This window comes from Puma concolor, chromosome D3, assembly GCF_028749965.1.
Source record: "Puma concolor isolate L17-30 chromosome D3, mPumCon1.1.hap2, whole genome shotgun sequence".
Lineage (NCBI taxonomy): Eukaryota > Metazoa > Chordata > Mammalia > Carnivora > Felidae > Puma > Puma concolor.
This window is the reverse complement of record NC_141678.1, coordinates 12914814-12927428: the sequence shown is the minus strand read 5'-3', so window position 1 is coordinate 12927428 and position 12615 is coordinate 12914814. Positions and strand designations below refer to the sequence as shown.

The 12615-nt window shown below is 53.7% G+C and overlaps 1 long non-coding RNA gene across 1 annotated transcript; it reads left to right on the top strand.

The window, feature by feature from the left end:
• Nucleotides 1-4690: 4690 nt before the first annotated feature.
• Nucleotides 4691-11068, top strand: LOC147575310 (uncharacterized). The gene is made up of 3 exons (XR_015242252.1): nucleotides 4691-4877; nucleotides 9348-9847; nucleotides 10384-11068. It is a non-coding gene; the product is annotated as an uncharacterized LOC147575310 (long non-coding RNA).
• The last annotated feature ends 1547 nt before the right edge of the window (nucleotides 11069-12615 follow it).

Genomic DNA, 12615 nt, shown 5'->3' with positions numbered 1-12615 from the left:
CCCTCCCGCCCAGGGGACCGGGCAAAGCTCCCCCGGGAGGCATTCGGTCACAAAACCACCTGGAGAAGTGGGTCGTGCTGGGGGGAGAGCTAATCGCCACGCACTGCGGGAGCCGGACACTGGGGGGCGCTCTGGAGAAGCCTGGGGAGCACCCCATCTGCCGCAAGAAAGATCCCTTTCTTTCGCCTTGCAACGTCTCTCCAGCGCTTTCTACCGGAAAAGCTTAACATCATGCCGTCTGGCAAAGGAAAAATGTTTGAACAGGCCCAGATTCCTCTTCCCAGAGCAGGCAAAAAGGTTAATTTGGAGCTAGAGGCAATAAATCGCCTCCTCCCGTGACGGCGTCACCTCCTCTTTGACGACTCAGCGTCCCGATGTACCCCACTGCACACATTTTTATTTTACGTATCACGACCCAACAACATTATATTCCTATCTTACAAGGCACAGCCCTGCTTCTTACAAATAAATTCTCACCCTTTTCTGCAAAACGAGGGGGGATGCGCGCTCCCCAGGGTCACCGCAGCTGCAACTGGGGGGTATAAATCACTCCTGGGACCCAGTCGCAGCCCCGCTGAACATTCTGTTCCCTAAAGGCGAAACTGTAATGTCGACGTCTACCAACTTGTCTATAAAATAAAAATGGAAGGCAGAAGAGGACGATGGTTAGCCTAGAAAATCAGGCAAAAGCAAACATAGAAATATTTATTTATTCCAACGTAAGAAATAGACAGCATGTGGACATTTGTTCCGTACAGGGTGGCAGAACAAGCAAATAGAAACTACACAAAGTCATTACATCCCTGCGTCTGTACCCACATTCCACTGGGATCGATCACTCCAGCCAGTAAATTCCTCTTTCGTTTTTTCCTTCTGGCCCAGGGGGGCAAGGAGTCCCAAATATCCAGGTGGTGGTGTCGTCTCCCACCTCACCGGAACCACTGTAGCATCGTTGTATCCGCTGGGTCACAGCCCTCTGCTGTGGGCAGACGGCTGCAGCCTGACCCTCCTGCAGAGCCTCTCTCGTCCTGGTCCCCACTCCTCTCGTCCTGGTCCCCACTCCGATGGGCATCCCATTCTGTAGATGGGTCCACGCAGCTCAATCAGACGTATTATATGTTGCCTCCAGAATCCAAAAGGGCCCACTGAGCACCGCGTCTGTGGTTTTGGCAGTAGGCGGCATGAACCGCTGATGCGTTGGACCGCACGCTGCCCTGGAGAATTCGAGAGACTCCGTGCCTCCCTTCCTATGTCAGTGGCTGGTCTGAGCTAAACCGTTTCACTCCCCCGCCTGTGTCTTCATCTATAAGGTGCAGGGCTCTGGTCAACATTTTACTCATTTGCAAACATTCACGGAGGACCTCCAAGGTGTCGAGCCCCTTTGCTAGGCGTGGGGAATTGAGGGATGAGCAAGAAACGTAAGGAAACCTACAACCCCAATCCAGCACATAAAACTCCTGCTGGGCTTAATCCGCCTAGACATTGTCACATTTTATCTAGCCACAGAGACTTTCTGTGTAACAAAGAACACGGAGCCCTGCACAAACCGCGAAGCATTGCAAAAGCGCTTACAAACGATTTCAGACGTGCCGAGGAGTATGGAGAATAACGTAAGGATTCTTTACGTGCCTCGGCTAAAGAGAGAAAACACACGCTGTTAAAAAATACAGTGAAAACCTTCTTCCAGGGACCCTCTGTCCTCTCCCCTCTGCCTCTGGAGACAACCATCATCCCGTGTATCGGTTCTCATGCCTATTTTAAATAATTTCGTAACTTATAATGGATCCGTAAACACTGACGCAGAGGCGTCTGCATTCTTTATGAACGGTCTACCAGATGTTTTTTTCACAACACTGCGTTTCTCGGATATCCCTGCTGATCCACGCTGCTCTGGTTCATTCATTTCTCAGCACACATAGTGGCCCATTATTTGAAAACACCACCATAGGGGCGCCTGGGTGGCTCAGTCGGTTGAGCATCCGACTTCAGCTCAGGTCATGATCTCACGGTCCGTGAGTTCAAGCCCCGCGTCGGGCTCTGGGCTGACGGCCCGGAGCCTGGAGGCTGCTTCTGATTCTGTGTCTCCCTCTCTCTCTGCCCCTCCCCCATTCATGCTTTGTCTCTGTCTCAAAAATAAATAAACATTAAAAAAAAATTATGAAAACACCACCATAGAGTTATCCGTGGTCCTACGGATCATTCAACTTCCATACTATTACAACCAATGTAGCCATGAACTTTCTTCGAACTTCTCTGGAAGCTTCTCCTAAGAGGGGAATTGCTGAATCGGAGAATGTTCGTTTTTGACTTTATACAGTTGTTTTTTTTTAATTTTTTTTAACGTTTATTTATTTTTGAGACGGAGAGAGAGCATGAACAGGGGAGGGTCAGAGAAAGAGGGAGACACAGAATCTGAAACAGGCTCCAGGCTCTGAGCTGTCAGCACAGAGCCTGACGCGGGGCTCGAACTCATGGACCGTGAGATCGTGACCTGAGCCGAAGTCCGACGCTCAACCGACTGAGCCACCCAGGCGCCTCTATACAGTCACGTTTTAATGATATTCCGCAGCCCGGGGGCCATAAACATTAAATGTGTACCATCGCGCTTATGATGAGCTTTCTTAATTAAAGCGGATCAGAAATACTAAGTCATAAAGGTGACCACGAGGAAGGTGACAAAAGGTGGGTTGGGATTAGGACTGGCAAAGAAAGGCTGTAGAAGCCACGATTCGAAACGCTCAGCATTTCACGTTAGGGCCCATTCGCCCAAGACTTAAAGGTCTTCCGGGACATGGGACTTCCAGCGCTAAATCCAGGAGATCCCAGGCACAGGGACGGATGCTTGCTATCTCCCTAGTGACCACACTTGTCCTTGTTGCTTTTCGGTGTCCCCCCAACTGCCCGGAGAACAAACAGGAATGATCCCGAGGCCAGAGAAGAGAAAGAGAAAGGAGAAGTTGGGAGAAAAGCAAAAGCAATGATTTCAACCCAAGTGCTCTTTCCAGACACTCCCTCGGGCGCTGGTCAAAAACACAGATGTACAGGCTCCCCGAGGCCTGCCCGCCAGAGGCTCCTAATCTCCAGAAAGCATCATAATCCCCTGGAGGGAGGCCAAACACCCCTGCAGGGCCCCACCCCAGAGTTGCAGATTCAGAATCTGCATTTTAACGGAGTCCCCAGGTGATTTTAAAAAAAAAAAAAAAAAAAAAAAAGCAAGCTGCTCTTTCAGGGCCACAGTGTGGGAACCAGTGGCCCAGAGAGTCAGAGGAATAGTTCCATTACTTGGCCATCAAGACCTCTCCAGGCAGGATGAATCCCATGGCCTTGCCTGCTGGCCCACAAACGGAAATCGCCTCCAGTGCAGACCTTTATCACACCAGGTTGAAGCGATTCATCTGAACAGCAACCTTAATGAGCCTTCTTTGGTTTCTAAATCGAGGACTTGGGAGCTGGTTAAGAGTCAATTCTGAACGATCCCAGTGATGCGACCGTGGGAGGTCACATTAGCTCCAGCGCCTGCCCTGGGCCTTGCACCCTGAGGACCCTCCCTGCAGACAGCAGAGTCTCCATTCTTCGGTCTTGGAGCCGGGGTGGACGATCATAACTCAGACACATCCTCTAGGCTTAGGCTGCCGCTAAGGTTCCGGCATCTCGGTGGAGGGTCCAGCTCAGTATCCCAACTCAATCTCTCCGTGGCCCAATTTTTCACATCTACAAAAAAAAGTGGTGGTGGGGATCGATTAAAATAATGTGTGTTCCTGCGAGGTATACTTTGAAGAGTGCCGATATATCCTGTCTACGGGCTGCTACTTGTCCCAGATTTCCACCATTAGAAATTCATTCTTTTGGGTCTGTCTCTTGTGGAGGAGGGGGAGCCTTCTCTAATCTTCCCAGTCTGGTTCGATGCTCTTGCTAGAGGAGGGGCATCTCGAGGAATATGCCTTTACCATCCTGTGCTTAAGGCTCAGCACAGTCTTTGGCACAGAACAGCCGCTCAAGAAATGACTGTTGGACGAACGAATGGATCCTTGGACACCAGTAGCAAAAATGGCTGGCCTGGAGTGGTGGAGAGAGCCCCGGACTGGGAGTCCACACTGCACTTGGCTGTCGCTGCCTCGCTCTGTAACACTTGGCGGGTCCTTCCCCCAGGAAGGAACTGGGAAAGCAGGTCGAGGGTCTCATCTGGTCTCTGCCTACCTCATACCACAACCACTATATTCCAGCTCCTGACCTTTGCACTTTGCTTTAAACAGTCGGGTGCCTTCCTACCTCAGGGCCTTTGCATGTGCCGCTTCCAATGCTTGGTTTACTTTCACCCTCCTTCCAGGGACAGATCCTCAGCTTCTTGGTCTGCTTAGACGGACCAGGCGGGGACAGCATCCCGCCGTCCCACCCCCGCTTGTTACCGTGTATCTGAGCAAAGGAATGATACAACCTGCATCGGTTTCCTTGTTTACATCTCGTTTCGGGCAAGTCTGCAAAGTCCCGGGGCGCAGGGACGGTGCGAATCGCGGACACCTGGAGCCCTCCCCGGCACATAGTAGGTGCTCCAGAGAGTTGATCCCGGGGACGGAAGCCGGGCCTCGGCACGGCGGCTGTGCCCCTCCGCGGCCGGCCGCCAGGTGTCGCCACAGACCGGGAGGCGGCGCGGCGGCGCGGCGGGCGGGCCTCACCTGGCGGCGGCCCCACCTGGCGGCGGCCGCTCCCGCCCGCCCCGCACCCCGCGGAAGCCGGGAGCTCAGGCCCTGGCGTCACCCGGCCCGTCGGGAAAGCGGCGCCCGGAGCCGCGGGGAGGGGAGATGAAAGGCGGGAGGCGGGTGCGGGCCCCGGCAGCGCCAGGTGAGGGTCTGGAGCCCCGCCCCGCGCCCGGGGACCAGGTGCGTCGGGAGCCGGGGCCGCGCGGAGGAGGGGGTGGGGGGGGACGGGGGGGGGGGGCAGGGGGGGAGGGAGGGGGTGCGGCCCGGAACCCGGATGCGCGGCTGCTCGGCCTCTGCCCCGCTGGGTGACTGTGCGCCGGTCCCCTTCCCTCTCTGGGCGCCCGCGTCCCCCGTGTCCCGAAACCCCCGCGATGCGCTCCTGTGGCTCCGAGTGGGCGCCTCGCCTGGAGCGCGCCCTGCGAGCACTTTCTATTCGCGCCTCCCTCTTCCGGATCCGCGCGAGAGGATCCGAGAGGCGAGGTCACGCGCTCGGGGAGGGGGGGGGGTCACACAGCACCCCGGGAGGGAGTTGCAGGAGTGGGGCTTTGGACCCGAGTCTGCCTCCGGGGGGCCGAGCTCTGCCCTTGACCGCAAAGTCCTGACCTTCCCAGAGACACCCTATTTTTACCTGAATTACGTCATTATTTTTACGTTTATTTCCATCCTCTTTGTTTTTTTGGGTATGGTGGCAAAACAGACGCAACGTAGAATTTGCCATGGTAACCACTTTGAAGTGTGCAGTTCGATGGCATTAATACATTCACGTTGTTGTGCCACGAACACCTCTCTCTAGTTCCGGAACATTTTCATCACCCCAAAAGGAAACTCAGACCCATTAAGCAGTAATTTCCAACTCTCCCCCCCCCCCCCCCCCCCCCAGCCCCTGGCAACCACTAATCTGCTTTCAGTCTCTATGGATTTGCCTGTTCTGGATATTTAATTTAATTTTATTTTTGGCTCAATACCTTCATTCTATACCAGGCCATGTCAGGAACAGCCCAGGAGGCCAGGAAATTGGAATCTTCGGATCAGGGGTTCCCAAAGGTGGCCGCATGTTGGAATCACCTGGACGCTTTAACAAAACAAAAATACCCCAACGCCTGGCTTTCCCCCAGCCCCCACCACGCCCCCCATTCTAATTTAATCGGCCTGCGACCCGGCCTGGGCATCCGGAGTTTTAGAAGGTCCCCAGGTGTTTCTAACACGCAGCAGGGTTTGAGAACCATCTTAGAAGCTTGTAGCTCCTAGAGCTCTCCGCGTCCCTTTTCCAGATGGGAAGGCTGAGGCCCCAGAGAGGGGACAGGACTTGCTCAGGGTCTCATAGAATGTGTGCAGCTGAGTATTCTTGCACTCCACCGACGTGCCCCTCACATCCTACCGCTTTAAGGTGCTTGAGCCTCGGTTTCCTCATTTGCACAATGTGTGTCTTCATGGTGCCTGCCAGTTGGCTTGCACCAATCAAAGGAAACTGTGGCTGTGGAGTGCTTGGTGCAGAGTTTGGCTTACAGCAGACTTACAGCGGCTGGTATCTCTGTGTTGGGGGTCGGGTGGTTCTGTACTAGGGGGTTAGCAGGGAATGTGGTCCCTGAAGGACCGTTAGCTCACCGAGGACTGGGACTGGGACCCCTCTGTGTACCTGGCCTTCAGTGCAGACCCTGACATTGAATAAAAGCGTTTTCCGTGTGGCAAAGAGGCTATTTTCTAGAACGACTAACTCCTCTCCGTCTTTGCTCAGGCTGAGCGCTTTGCCAGGAGCGCCCCCACCTGTTCCACCTCCGCCTCCCCCCCCCCCCACCTCCCCGGCCACCCTGCCCACTCTTCAGGCCCAGGATGCTGAAATCCAGTAAATGGGTCCAGCCAGGAGCGATTGGGTGGGGGGGCGGGGAGGGCGGTCCATCCTTTAGACCACCATGTATGTATGTGTGTCTTGTGACGGGGACTTGACTACAGTGTTCTTTGAGGGGCAGGGTCCGAATCTCCTGTCCCTCCCGCGGTATCACACAGCAGGTATCAGGGAGGTCCCCCCCTGAGGCCTTGATTGATCTTTACCTCCTGGGGGGGGGGGTAGGGGACGGGATCATCGCTGCTTCTGTTCCCCATTCTCCACACGCGCGTCCCAGGGAAGATCACAGTGGGTGTCCCCACCCTCCTCCCCTTCGTGCTTGCTCATAAAATCTCATTGTTGAAGGAGAACAAGGTGGCAGGGTCTACTCTCCGGGGAAGGTGGGCCCAGCCCCAGGGGCCGACGTACCGTGAGCCTCCAAACAGTCCTGGTAAACCCCGTCTCTTTGCCGGGGCTTCCTTGGCGAACGCGAAGCCATGTGGCCCAGGACTGGCCAGTGGGACCCAGTGCAGCTCCGTGGGGCGTTCTGGGAAACGTCCCCTCTCTCCAATCCTCGTGGCTTTTGGAGGCTGGCAGGAGAGGCTCACGGCGGAGCTGAGTCCCCGAACTGAGGTCAAGTAACACGGGTCTCGACCCCTGGCATCCGGGGAGCTCGCAAACAGCCCTGGGCAGCTTACCGTGGAGGAGTTGGAGGGGGAGATGAAGCCCTATTGTTTCAGGACAGAAGGAAGGCCCGGGGTGGGGGTGGGGTGGGGGGGACAGGGTTTTATTTCAGCTGTTCTTTCTCCTTAGCCCTTCACTCCCTGGGGTTTATTACCGCTTGTAGCATTTGTACTGACAAAGGCTAACATTTAAAAAGACAATTTTTTTAGAGGTGGGGGAGGAGCAGAGGGAGGGAGAGGGAAGAATCTCAAGCAGGCTCCACGGCGCAGAGCCCGACGCGGGGCTCGATCTCACGATCCTGAGATCTGAGCGGAAATCAACAGTCGGACGCTTCACCGGCTGAGCCACCCGGGCGCCCCCAGGTTGACATTTTTCATCCCTCCTGTGCCCCAGTGCTTTATGAGGCTTGGGTCAGCGTTGCTCCTGCAACCTTGTGACGTGTCTCACAGACGAGGAAACGGGGACTCGGGGAAGTTTAGAAGCCTGATGGTTGAGAGCTCCATCTTGTCTGGAGCCGACGAATCGTTGTTACCCCAGCAAGTTGGCCTCCCTCACCTCCAGAACGCTCCGGCTGATTCCTTCATCGTCATTTGTTCCCAGTGTGCGATTCTCTGTCCCAGAGGCAAACCTTTCACTGCCTTGTATCGCCAGCCAGTTCCGAACAAATATATGCCCTGTGTTTAAGGGGTGTGTGTGTGTGTGTGTGTGTGTGCGTGCGTGTGTGTTGGGAGGTAGGTGGAGAAAATGGGACTTATCTTCAGTAAAAATAACAGTCATCATTTATCATTTATCAAGGGCTGGCTAAGTACCAGGCACTGTGGCTTACTTAGTACGCCCCTCTTTTTTGGGGGGGGGTTATTTAATGCCTGCAATAGCTCAGGGCAGTTTTTCAAGAAGTCAAGCCTCTGCATGGTCCAATGATTTGCCTAAAGTCACCCAGAGTGGATTTGGAACTAGGTCTGTGTGTCTGAAGCCTGTGTCTTACTTAGCCTAGGGCAGGGAATGTAGACGTGTCAACAGTCCATGTGTCTCCAACCCGGCGGTGTTCCTTCCTCTTTAAGGGAAGAGATACCTGAGCTGAGCCTTGCAGGGTGGGCAGGACTCCCAGAGCTGGGAAGCCACCGCGTTCTCCTGGGGGTGGGGAGGGGGGGTGGGGGCAGGAAGGGCCTGGGCACACGTGCCTAGATGCGACAGTGTGTTTCTCCGGGGGAGCGGGGGTTATAACTATAAAACCAGCCCAGCCGGTCTCTGTGTACCTCTTAGCTGTGACTTAGCGATGAGAATGACGGCTCAGGTCCTGGGATGCCACCCAGGCTGGTGAGGAACACGGCCCAGGTGAGCAGGGATCCCTCTGGCTCCTCTCGAGGGCACCTTGGTCCCGCTGCTGGCCTCCTGGGAGAGCTGTTGACCCAGGCGATTGATTTCTTTCCATTGAAAGTCCCCGAGCACCTACTGTGTGCCGGGCACAGCCGTCGCCCTTGCAAGCGCACATCGGCTGGGGGCGACAGGCGTGACAGTGATCCCGAGGTTGACATCATCCTGTATCATGCCAGATGGTGCGCCCCTGCTCTGTGCTTTCCATTTGGCTCATATAACCGGGCCGACTCTCGATAGGTGTCGTCCTCCTGCCTGTACTCAGGAGGGACCATCGGATGCCAGGAGTCACGTGACTTGCCCGAGCTCCTGCGGCTGGTAGGTGGCCCGGCTGGTAAGTGGCTCAGAACTTTGGGTTCTGAAGTTTAAATTCTTCTGGTTACCTCACGCTGCCTTCATCGCATGGTATCCCCGCATGTGGGGCTCCAGAGGGAGAGGATGGCCCTAATCTGGGCAGGAAAAAGAAATTGCGGGGAGAAGGAAACCAATGAACGTATTATTATTATTATTATATTTTAAGTAGGCTCCACGCCCAGTGTGGGGCTTGAACTCAAGACCCTGAGATTAAGAGTTGCTTGCTCTGCCGACTGAGCCAGCCAGGCGCCCCCCCACCCCCCCCCACCCCATATTATTACTTTAATTGCTAGGAAAGCTAGCATTGATTAAGCACCAGCTAGGCCTGTGTTAAGCCACCCATCCCACACCCCCCCCCCCGCCATTTAATCCTCACATACCCTATGACATAGTTACCAGCTTCAACTGTCTTACAGATGAGGAAACTGAGGCCCAGAGGGATAGATAACTCGCCAAGGCCCCAGGCTCATTGCGGAAAAGCCAGGAGGTGAACTGAAACCTTTCTGGAAGCATTTTTATCACCTCCCATGACGTGGTGCTGGTACAAACTGGTTCCCTGGAAAACACAAAAGAGACACACAAGAGAACACAAGCGCCTTTGATGTCTATGTTGAGTCCCGTGATGCCCGCACCACCCCCCCCGGCCGATTTCCAGCCTCCAGCGGTTTGACCACCGACTCGCAAAACTCCCTCTTTAACTCTCAGCTCCTAGCACACTGCTAGATCACCTTTCAGAGCGGAGGGCAGGCCAGTCGTGCAGGGGGACCCTGGGCGGCTTCCCGAGCGTGTCTTTGGGGAGTGCTATGTCCCATGGTGCCCCTCTGAGACTTGAGGAGCCCCATCTGTGAAATGGGCCCGACCGTCCCTTGCCTCTTTCGTCTGCCTCTCGGGCCTTTGCAGCTGCGGGTTCCAGCGGGTACATTTATTCCCTTATTTGGATCACTGTGGGGGAATTAGGCTGGGCTGGGTGGGGCTGTCGCTCCTTCCCCTCCGCCCTCGAACCCTCGAAAGCTTTCTCGGTAATTAGTTTACCTCCTGAAGGGATCTTGTTCCAACCTCACCAGGAGGGCTTCCAAATCTCCTACCTGAGATAAGAAGGCTGCCTCTTGTTTAATCTCTTAGCTTAGAGGCCACCCGCTTTAATATTTAAGAGATGGTTTCCAGGCTCAGGGCGGGGTGGGCAGAGAGCTAGATGGCCTGGCCTAGTTCGAATGTGTACGTGTATCAGGAAAAGGCCCTTTGTGCTCACCAGGCCCGCGGCGCCCCGGCCTCCCGAGTCATTTCTGTAGGGTGGGTTTCACCTGTACACGGACCAGGCAACTGACAAGGGGTCTGTAAAGTCCAAGGGTGGGCCGGTGCCTGTCCCCACTCCCAGACCTAGATGCGAGTAGCACTTGAGGCCCGTGTCCCTTGGCTCCCTCCTCTTGCCTTCAGTTGGCTTTCTCCTCTCAGGACCCCTTGGGAGTAAAAATTCGAGAAGGGAGCAAACACCTGAGCGAACAGCCAGTATGTGAGCTCATTTCTGGGTGAGTGAGGCTGGCTCTCGGCCTCAGACGGGTCTGAGTTTTGTCTTTATTTCTCGCACGCTGTGTGTTCCTAGGTAAGTCACTTAACTGCCCTGAGCTTCCGTTTCCTCCCTGCAGTGGGTGATGGGGTGTCCGCTTTGGACTGTTTTTGAGACTTTAATAGGCCCTTAGAAGTGCCTGATAGCAGCTGAGTTTAGTTTTGTTTTCTAATACATTCGTTCAAGATATAAGTATTCATCCGAACGCCTGCTGGCTAGACCTCAGACCTGTCGCCAGGCCCCCCAGCGGGAGGGCGGGAGAAATAGCCAGAGATCTACAGCCTTGGGACTTGAATTATCCGAGTCTTGCCCCGAATCGCCAAGACTTCTGAAAGATCAGCGAAGGTGTTCGCGCCAGTGTTCCCCCACGTTCACGGGCGAAGGTGGTTTTGCAGACAGTGATATGATGAAAGCAATCGGCTGGAATAAATTGGAGGAGGTTTTGCTTCAAGCTATTACCGCCTAAGAGCCCCCCCCCCCCGCCAACCCCATAACAACCTTTTATCAAGAAGACAATTGCGTGCGATGTAACATTGCAAAAGAAAAGTTTGTTTTTTTTGCATTTACCCAAAACTGTGGCTGTGTGTTCTGTTTCTGTACGCAGAGAAGAGTGCCACCTCTTTTCTCTGGGGAAAGATGGCCCTTTATTCTGTGACCGTGTCCTTTTTAGTTTTCCTTCGGTGATCAGCAAATACCCTTTCCCTCATGAAGTGAAAGTGGTGATGGTTTTAAGCTTTTGAAAATTAGCTTTGAATAGGCGTTGCCTGTACACGGTGCAAAGCTAAAAGGTAGACTGTTCAAAGCAAACCGCCCTCCTTCCCTCCCTGTCTCTCAGTCATGGGTACCTCCGCTTGTATGTAAAATCGTTCCTGTGATCTTGTCTAGCTCACGTGTGTGCTCCCGGGAAGAGGGTGGTGCCGTCCCCCAGCATCGGTCCTTTGGGGAGACGTTGGGGAAAGAGGTTAAAAAAGATCTTAGATGCTATTTGAATTTTATAATCGTATGCATAGTGCCGCCTGGTGTTATATTTGATTTGGGTGGGACCGTCTCATTGGCCAGACCCACTCACCATCACGTGGTTGCTGTGGGGAAGCAGGCTCTAGCTTATGATGACACCCTTGCTTCTGTCTTTACTGTCATCTTTGAGGTCCTTACCCCAAGCTGTTTTCTGCTGGTGCAAACAGCCGAGGAAGGTTCCTCTTTTGTTGCCTTAGGGCGTGTTTGTGAGTAGGCTGGTTCCTGTCTGCTGGGTGCTCTGTGGCCGTGGAAGCACCTGGATCTCAAGACCGAATCCATAAATGCATATTTGCTGATAATAATGCTCATTAGAGAAGGCAGGTGCAAGGTGGGGAGGCTTGCTGCAGTCATGCAGACATCACTAATCGATCACTAGCAGACATCACTAATCGATCACTAGCAGACATCACTAATCGATCACTACACACTCCTGTGAGATCAGACAGGGCCTCAGAATCCCGCTCAACACAGCGCTCTAGGGAGGGGCAAGGGAGGTGGATGGTAGACGGCACCAGACGGTCCTGTTATCACACCTTATTCTTTGGTTCCCAGACTTTGGTATTTTATAGATCAGTGTAATTTCTAAATTTGTTTTTTAATGTTTTTATTTATTTTTGAGGTGAGACAGTGCCAGCAGGGGAGGGGTAGAGAGAGAGAGAGAGAGAGAGAGGGAGACACAGAATCTGAAGCAGGCTCCAGGCTCTGAGCTGTCAGCACAGAGCCTCACGTGAGGCTCGAACCCACAAACTGAGATCATGACCTGAGCCGAAGTCGAACGCTTAACCGACTGAGCCACCCAGGCGCCCCCTTTTTAAAATATTTTTAAATTTATAGATCAGTGTAAGTTCAGAAGAATTAGATGGACTAGCATTAAGCTGTCAGTTTTTCTTGTGACAGAGACTAAAAAAAATCTCTGCCACGCGTGAATTACTATTGGTTCATTTGTTTTAGAAAGCACATTTTTTAACAAACCAAAAAGGGTGTGAAAGACAATTTCCAAATAAAGGACAATGCGCATGATTAGTTTCATTTGAAAACAACAAAAAAAATTCTTTCTCGTTGTTGTCGTTTTGCTCCAGATACACAAAATCTTCATTATGTGA